Raw genomic sequence first — 7,365 nt, 5'->3', positions numbered from 1 at the left:
GAAAAAATCCCACCGAGTGAAGAGCAAACCTCTCACTCGGGGGCTTAGCTGCAGTCCAGTACTCGCCTAAGTTTGAAAAAATCCCACCGAGTGAAGAGCAACCCTCTCACTCGGGGGCTTAGCTGCAGTCCAGTACTCGCCTAAGTTTGAAAAAATCCTACCGAGTGGTCAGCAACCCTCTCACTCGGGGGCTTAGCTGCAGTCCAGTACTCGCCTAAGTTTAAAAAAAATCCCACCGAGTGAAGAGCAACCCTCTCACTCGGGGGCTTAGCTGCAGTCCAGTACTCGCCTAACTATAAAACACGTTCAAAGTGAGGACCGATCTTCTCGCTCGGGAACTTGGCCACACGCACTATCCTCATCCGCAAGGACGACGAGGTTCAGGTCGACTACGACCTTCTGCTCAGAGCTGCGCCATAGGTACAATGTGCGCTCCATCCCGATCCGCAAGGACGACGAGATGCAGGTCGACTGCGACCTTCTCCTCAGAGCTACGCCATAAATACGATGTGCTCTCCGTCCTGATCCGCCAGGACGACGAGGTGCAGGTCGAATGCTACCTTCTCCTCGGAGCTGCATCACAAATACAAAGACTATTCCGAGTGAAGAAACAAGTTCCACACGAAGGCAAACACAAGCATATTCAGAGAAAGACCAAGGTCAGATAAATCTCGCGAAGTTCCATACTACAAATAAAAGTACTCGGGCATCAGGCCTGAAGGAGTTTAACGGTTACAAAATCACTCGGCATTCCGAGGCAAATTTAAGGCAAGGCATAAAGTTTGTTCACTCCGCAGGAGGAGGGCTAGCAGGTTCGACAAACTCGTCTAGGTCAATTCCATCAGCAATCCAAGTGGCAGCAGCAATGAAGGTTTCCATGAAAGATTGGAAGTCGTGCCTTTTGGTATTGGCAACCTTGATCGCCGCCAGCTTCTCTTCTCGAGCTTCCTTGCAGTGGACACGAACCAGAGACAGAGCCACATCAGCACCTTATCAAGCAGAAGACTTCTTCCATTCCTGCACTCGACCAGGGACCTCATTGAGTCGAGCCATCAGAGACTCGAGGTCATTTTGGAGCGTCGCCCCTGGCCAGAGTGCTGTGTCAATTCGCGACACCGCAACTTTCAGCCGAGCGAGGTAGTCGACGACACCAGTGACACGAGATTCCTGTCGAAGCATGTTCATGGCAGCTTCGTCCTTAACAGGAGAGAGGATGGGATCCAAGCTTGTCTCAATTCGCCCAGTCTCTTCCTCGAAGTTCTGGCAAAATTCTGCACACGCAATACAACGATGAGTCAATAGTTATATATCGAGTCGACATCAACAAGTCAGTCGGACAAAAGAAAGCACCTTCAAGCGTAACGAATAACTTCTTGGCAAGTCCTCCCAGATAATTCTCCGCTCATCTCTCTTGTGGGCGATGTCTTCTACTTTGTCGGTCAGGGCCCTCTTGTCCTTCTTCTGATGAGTTGCCTCCTTGTTGGCTTCATCAAGGGCAGCCTTCAGCTTGATGTTCTCTTCCTCCAGTTTACCGACTGAAGCCAGCTTCTGGTCGGCGAGTGCAGTTTTCTCTTCTGCTGCTTTCTGCGTGGCCGCAAGGTCCAGATCCTTCTGTGCCAGAGCCTTGTTCATTGTTTCTGAAGAAAATAACGCTCGGTTCAGAAGAAGGAGATAACACTCGGGTCAGGAATGAATTAGTCGACAAGTTTTCATACCAACGGCTTCATCCTTGGCCTTCTGCAAGTTTGTCTTGGCCAGATCAAGATTGAGCTGAATCTGCTTATGTTCCAAGTCAGCAAACCGAGCTCCAAGTTCACAAGATTTCTGTGGTCAGGAGATTGTAAGTTGACAGACACGGAGATTGGCTGCTTCCGAGCAATAAAATAACAAGTTCTAAGACTACTGTCGAATCAAACATTCAACAGCTGTCTCGGGGACTACACCCAGTGGGTGCACTCAGCGTGCCCCCACTGGTTTGACGTTTTCATTGACTTGGTCCGTCCAGTCGAAAAAAAATAAGAGGAAAGTTGTTCTCAAACCACAGTCGACTGCCCGCAGTCGACTACGGTCTCGGGGGCTACACCCAGTGGGTGCACTAAGCGTGCCCCCACTGGTTCGGGTTCCACTCGACGTGATCCGTTCAGACTGAGTGAAAAAGTTCTGATTCTCAGACCATAGCCGACCGCCCACAGTCGAGTACGGTCTCGGGGACTACACCTAGTGGGTGCACTCAGCGTGCCCCCACTGGTTCAAAGACTCAATCGACACAACCTAGTCGACCCAAGAAGCAAAACTATTCAGCAGCAAGTTAAACACCCAGTGGGTGTACAAATGCAAAATGCAGACTGACGAAAAGATGCACAAAGAAAGTTTTCAGGTAGCATATCCTAACAGAGCAAGCGACAAGCTAAAGGATCAGTCGGTAATCAACCAACCTGGACGTTGCTCTGGAGAGCTGAGCTGGCATCATAAGCATCTTGACTGGCCTCCCGAACCACCTTCATCTGCTCCATCATGATGCCTGCCTGGCGTATAGCTTCCTTGGTAGCACTCACTTGGTCCTCTAGGACATGGTGCGCAGTGAAGAGTGAAGACGGTGGATCGGCTGGGATCTGTGCAGTCAACGCTGAAGGCTGGGCACTCGACAATGGTACGACAAAAGTCACAGAAGCCCGGTTGGCATCGCCGGTCTCGTGGATCGCCGGCTCCGTCACTGGCGTCAACTAAGGCACCTTGCCAGTTGATGTCTTCCTGCTTCTCCTTCCCATGGTCCTCAGCGGCACATCCTCCTCGTCGTCTGGAAGATCAATGACATTGGGAGGAGCTGCAAAAGAATCAATCGCCAGAATTCAGTCGACCAACAAAATGGCTGAGAAAGCAAAGACAAGATTGCAAAAGTCATACCCGGGTTAGAAGTGACCACGTCTTCCACATCCTCATCACCATCCCTGTAAGCAGAAGTCCCAGAAGTAGCCGCTCTGCAAGTTTCAAGATTCACTCGGTTAAATCAGGAAGAGAGTCGACAGCACAAGTCCTTGAGCAAAAAGTGAGGACAAGACACTTACGCAAAAGCGACGGGAACATCGATCTTGATCTTGGGCAGGGTCTTCTGAGACTTCGATGCTGCAACTTTGGGCTGCTTTGGAGCCTTCTCAATCGGTACAGGGGAAGAGGTCCGAGTGCGCTTGGAAGTCTGTCCAGTCGGTAGACCTACTTTACCACGGATACTTGTTGGGTCGTGCTTATGCTTGGAATACCTTCCGTTGCGAGGTGGTGACTCGACTTCTTCGCCACTTCTAGATCGAGTCCTTGCTTTCCTCCTCCTCTTCTCCTCCATCAGATTGCCAATCCATGCTTTCGCCTCCGCTTTCTTCTCCTTCCTAGTACTGATCTTGCTCCCCGTCCGGCATTGAGTATGTCTTCGTATAGGTCTGCGAAGCAAAAGAGGTGAACAAAGGATGGTCGACTCAATAAACAACTGCAAGTCAGAACAAAGAATAGACCTGGTCTGGTTGGTTGTTGGCGTCGAATGGTAAAACTCTTCGGGACCCCCTGGGGTTATCCTTGTTTCCTGTGATGCCTTGCACCCATTGCGCCACTGTCTTCTCATCAACGTCCTCCGGATGGATCCGAGTGGAATCTTCAATTCCCGAGTACATCCACATTGAGTGATCGCGAGCCTGGAGAGGCTGGATACGTCGACTGAGGAATACCTCGAGCAGATCCATACCAGTCACACCCTCACGGATCCGCTGAACTACTCGCTCCATCAACATGGTCACCTCCGCCTTCTCTGCTGGAGTCACTTTCAAAGAAGTGGGTTTCTGGACTCGTTCCAAGGAAAAGGGAGGGAGACCAGTCGGATGGCCAGGGGTCGACTTGTCTTTGCAGTAAAACCAAGTTGACTGCCACCCTCTAACCGAGTCAGGGAGAGTCATCGTGGGAGAGGCACTCTTCCCCCTCATCTGGATACCTAAGCCCCCACAGATCTAAATCACCTGGGTTCTCTTGTCACTCGGGCTAGCTTTTTTCACAGTCTGCGAGCGGCATGTGAAGATGTGCTTAAACAGACCCCAGTGCGGTCGACATCCCAAGAAATTCTCACACAAGGAGACAAAGGCGGCGAGGTACGTGATTGTGTTGGGAGAGAAATGGTGGAGTTGAGCCCCGAAGAAGTTTAGAAAGGCACAGAAAAAAGGATGTGGGGGCAAAGAAAAACCGCGGTCGACGTGAGTGGCGAGTAAGACGCACTCACCCTCCTCGGGCTGCGGCTCAGTTTCATCCCCCGGGAGCCTCCAGGAACCATGCTCAATCAGCCCGCTCTCGGCCAGATCTTGCAAGTCATCCAGCTCGATTGTGGACTGGATCCAGTCGCCCTGAACCCAACCGCGTGGCAAGGCGGATCTCGACGACGACCCACTCCTGCCGGTCTTCTTCCCCTTCCCCTTCGCCCGCCCCCTTCTTTGTGCACTCCAGCGTTGCCGTCTTGTCCTTCGCCATTGCAGCAAGAGGCGCACGGACGGGAGGCGGCATCGAGAGCGGAAGCGGTAGCGGTGGAGAAGCAGAGGAGGAAGAAGGAGAAATCGGGGCACACTGTGCAAAATTCCCCAACCCAACGCCTTATATGGAGTCATTTCTAAGTGAATGCCGGCTAGGCCCGGGCAATCCTATCAAATCCCGCAACTGTCGCTCGTTCAGTACGTGGCGAAAAAGGTGGCACGGAGATCGAGGCGCCCCTGCCTAATCCATCCCGATTACTGCAGTCTCCTCCGTCCCGCGCACTTCCCAAAATTTCGAATCCCGCAAGATCCGGGAGCAGCAGAGCAATCTGTCAGACTGAAGATTTTTTCCATATCAATGCTCGAAGCTTATCAGCAAAGTTCACTCGACTACTTGAGAATGGATCAAGGCGACTGAAAATGAAGTCAAAGTTGTCACATGGTCAAAGTTGTCACATGGCTTGTCAGTCTAAGGAAAACGCTTCCGCAGCGTGTAACTGAGTGGGAACCAACTTCCACTCCTTTTTCCACTCGAACACTGAACCATTCAGGGGCTAATGATGACGACATGTACCTAGGGTAGGGTCATAGGCCTGACCTAGACACCCACCCCAAGGACATTTACCGAAAGTCAGAAGCATTCAAGGGATACCATCATCCACTCGACCAAAAACATTCCACTCGGAAGACTCAAGTTCATTCGACCGTAACAAGAATCACTCGATGGATAGAAGATCTAAAGTCACTTTGTATGGCAACGGTCAGGCGTTACCCTGTAGATTTAATGGTCATTCATGTATCTTTATTGCTGGGGTTATCAGTAACGCCCTATCTTTATGTACCTTAAACCCTGTGTAACCGAGGGCCGGAGGGGCTTGGCGAACTCTATATAAGCCACCCCCTCCTCAGGGACAAGGGTTCGCACCCCCTGTAACTCCACACACATAATCCAATCAACCGAGCTCCCGAGCATCGAGACGTAGGGTTGTTACTTCCACCGTGAAGGGCCTGAACTCGTAAATCTGGTGTGTACAACTTCACCATAGCTAGGATCTTGCCTCCTCATACCTACCTCCCATTCTACTGTCAGTCTTAGAACCACGACATTAGGGACACTCTTGTCCGAAATGTGAGGTAAGTTACAAAAGTACCCCCACCGATTTGAGCTAGGCGGTTCTTTTGGTTCAGGGGTATCATGAGCATTTCGCGTGTCGGGATTTCATAGGAGGTGGGAGTTTCCACGCGCGTTGTAATTTTGGGATAGCAAGGGGCGGGTTGAGATGGAGGGAGTTTTCGGAGCACAATGAGACAAATATATATCTTAAATATTTTGGGTTAACAAGGCGCGGGTTGAAGAGGCGGGAGTTTCGCAGCACGATAGACAGAGATGCTAGCTTGAAATTTCGGCATAACAAGGCGCGGCTTGAAATTTTGGGAGAACAAGATTAACGTGTACAAAAAAGACAATTCGCACCTCATCACTAGAGAGAGCCATGTCCCGTTTTACTATATTACTAGAAATGCATCCAAATACAATAAAAAAACTAAAAAAAACCGGGACAACAAACATAACTTACTCCAAATCAATTTGCACTTCCCACAACAATAAAAAAACAATTTGTGTTGTCTAGCATATGGACTAAATTTGAGTACATTTTCCCTATTTGAATGGGATTGTACTCGGGTTAGTTATACAACCATCTAAATATTATCTTCACAATACATGACATGAATATAGGAGTAGTAAATTCCTATATAAATACGAACGGCATGTACATACGATCTCAAATTCAAATATATATATATATATATATATATATATATATATCCATTTTATGTTGAATTCAAATCATAGTACATGTATGCTCTAGCTAGATGTTTGGAATCTAAACCATGTATGATACTACGTACAATGTGTTTAACACGCACAACACACACACAAACACCATTTAGACTAGTAAGGTACACGCGCATTGCACGCATGAGATTTGGCAACCAAATTATGAATAAATACCACATTATATATAGCATGTAAGCTTTGGGTCATATATGCATGATGTAGATATTCGTTTAATTCTTATAGTTCATCTCATTCAAAATCATTTAGTTTTAATAAAAATAGCTAATCTATTTTAAGATTCATGGAATTGTGCGTTGTAAAGCATAAAGTAAAAACAAATAATGGCAATTCATGTAGATTTTTTTGGGCAATTATGATACGGAAGATTCTAGAACAAAGGAGAAGTGCTTTGTGTTTTGAGGTTTGTGCATTATGCTTAAGTTCAACCATGGAGTGTTCTAGATCGTACATGTGGCAAAATCTGGTGGAATGTAGATGATATCCAACGGCCAGTAGTGCTCGAATTTGCCATCTTTGCACCATGGGATTGGCTTCATCCAATGACCATCTTTCAAAGTTATTCGCACACTATATAGGGGTATAGATATAGATATAGATATGTGATGCGAAATCCACCCATCATCTCCAATTAGAATAGTGCGTCCATGTACAGATGCAATGTGGCCAAACGATGTCTGCCATCGGTATCTCAAATTCAAATCTGTCTGACCTTGTTCAACGTGTATACAATATAGCATGCTTGTTTCCAAACCACACCGCACATATCTCAGTTATATTCATGCATGCATGGGTTTCAAACATCATGGTCTCTTATTCAAATATTTGAATTCAACTTTACATTGATTATGACCTCACCTAGTCTTTTACACCCACACAGTCGTCTTCTCTTTATAATTGTACCACTAACTTTCTCTCGTGCATGCATGCACACACACTACCACTCGGCATTATCCATTGCACACATGCAATCTTTTTCTTCAGGTCGGTCTCCCATGCATGCACACA

Source organism: Triticum aestivum, chromosome 3D (genome assembly GCF_018294505.1).
Source record: "Triticum aestivum cultivar Chinese Spring chromosome 3D, IWGSC CS RefSeq v2.1, whole genome shotgun sequence".
Lineage (NCBI taxonomy): Eukaryota > Viridiplantae > Streptophyta > Magnoliopsida > Poales > Poaceae > Triticum > Triticum aestivum.
The sequence above is the reverse complement of the archived record's forward strand: the minus strand, read 5'-3'. Positions refer to the sequence as shown.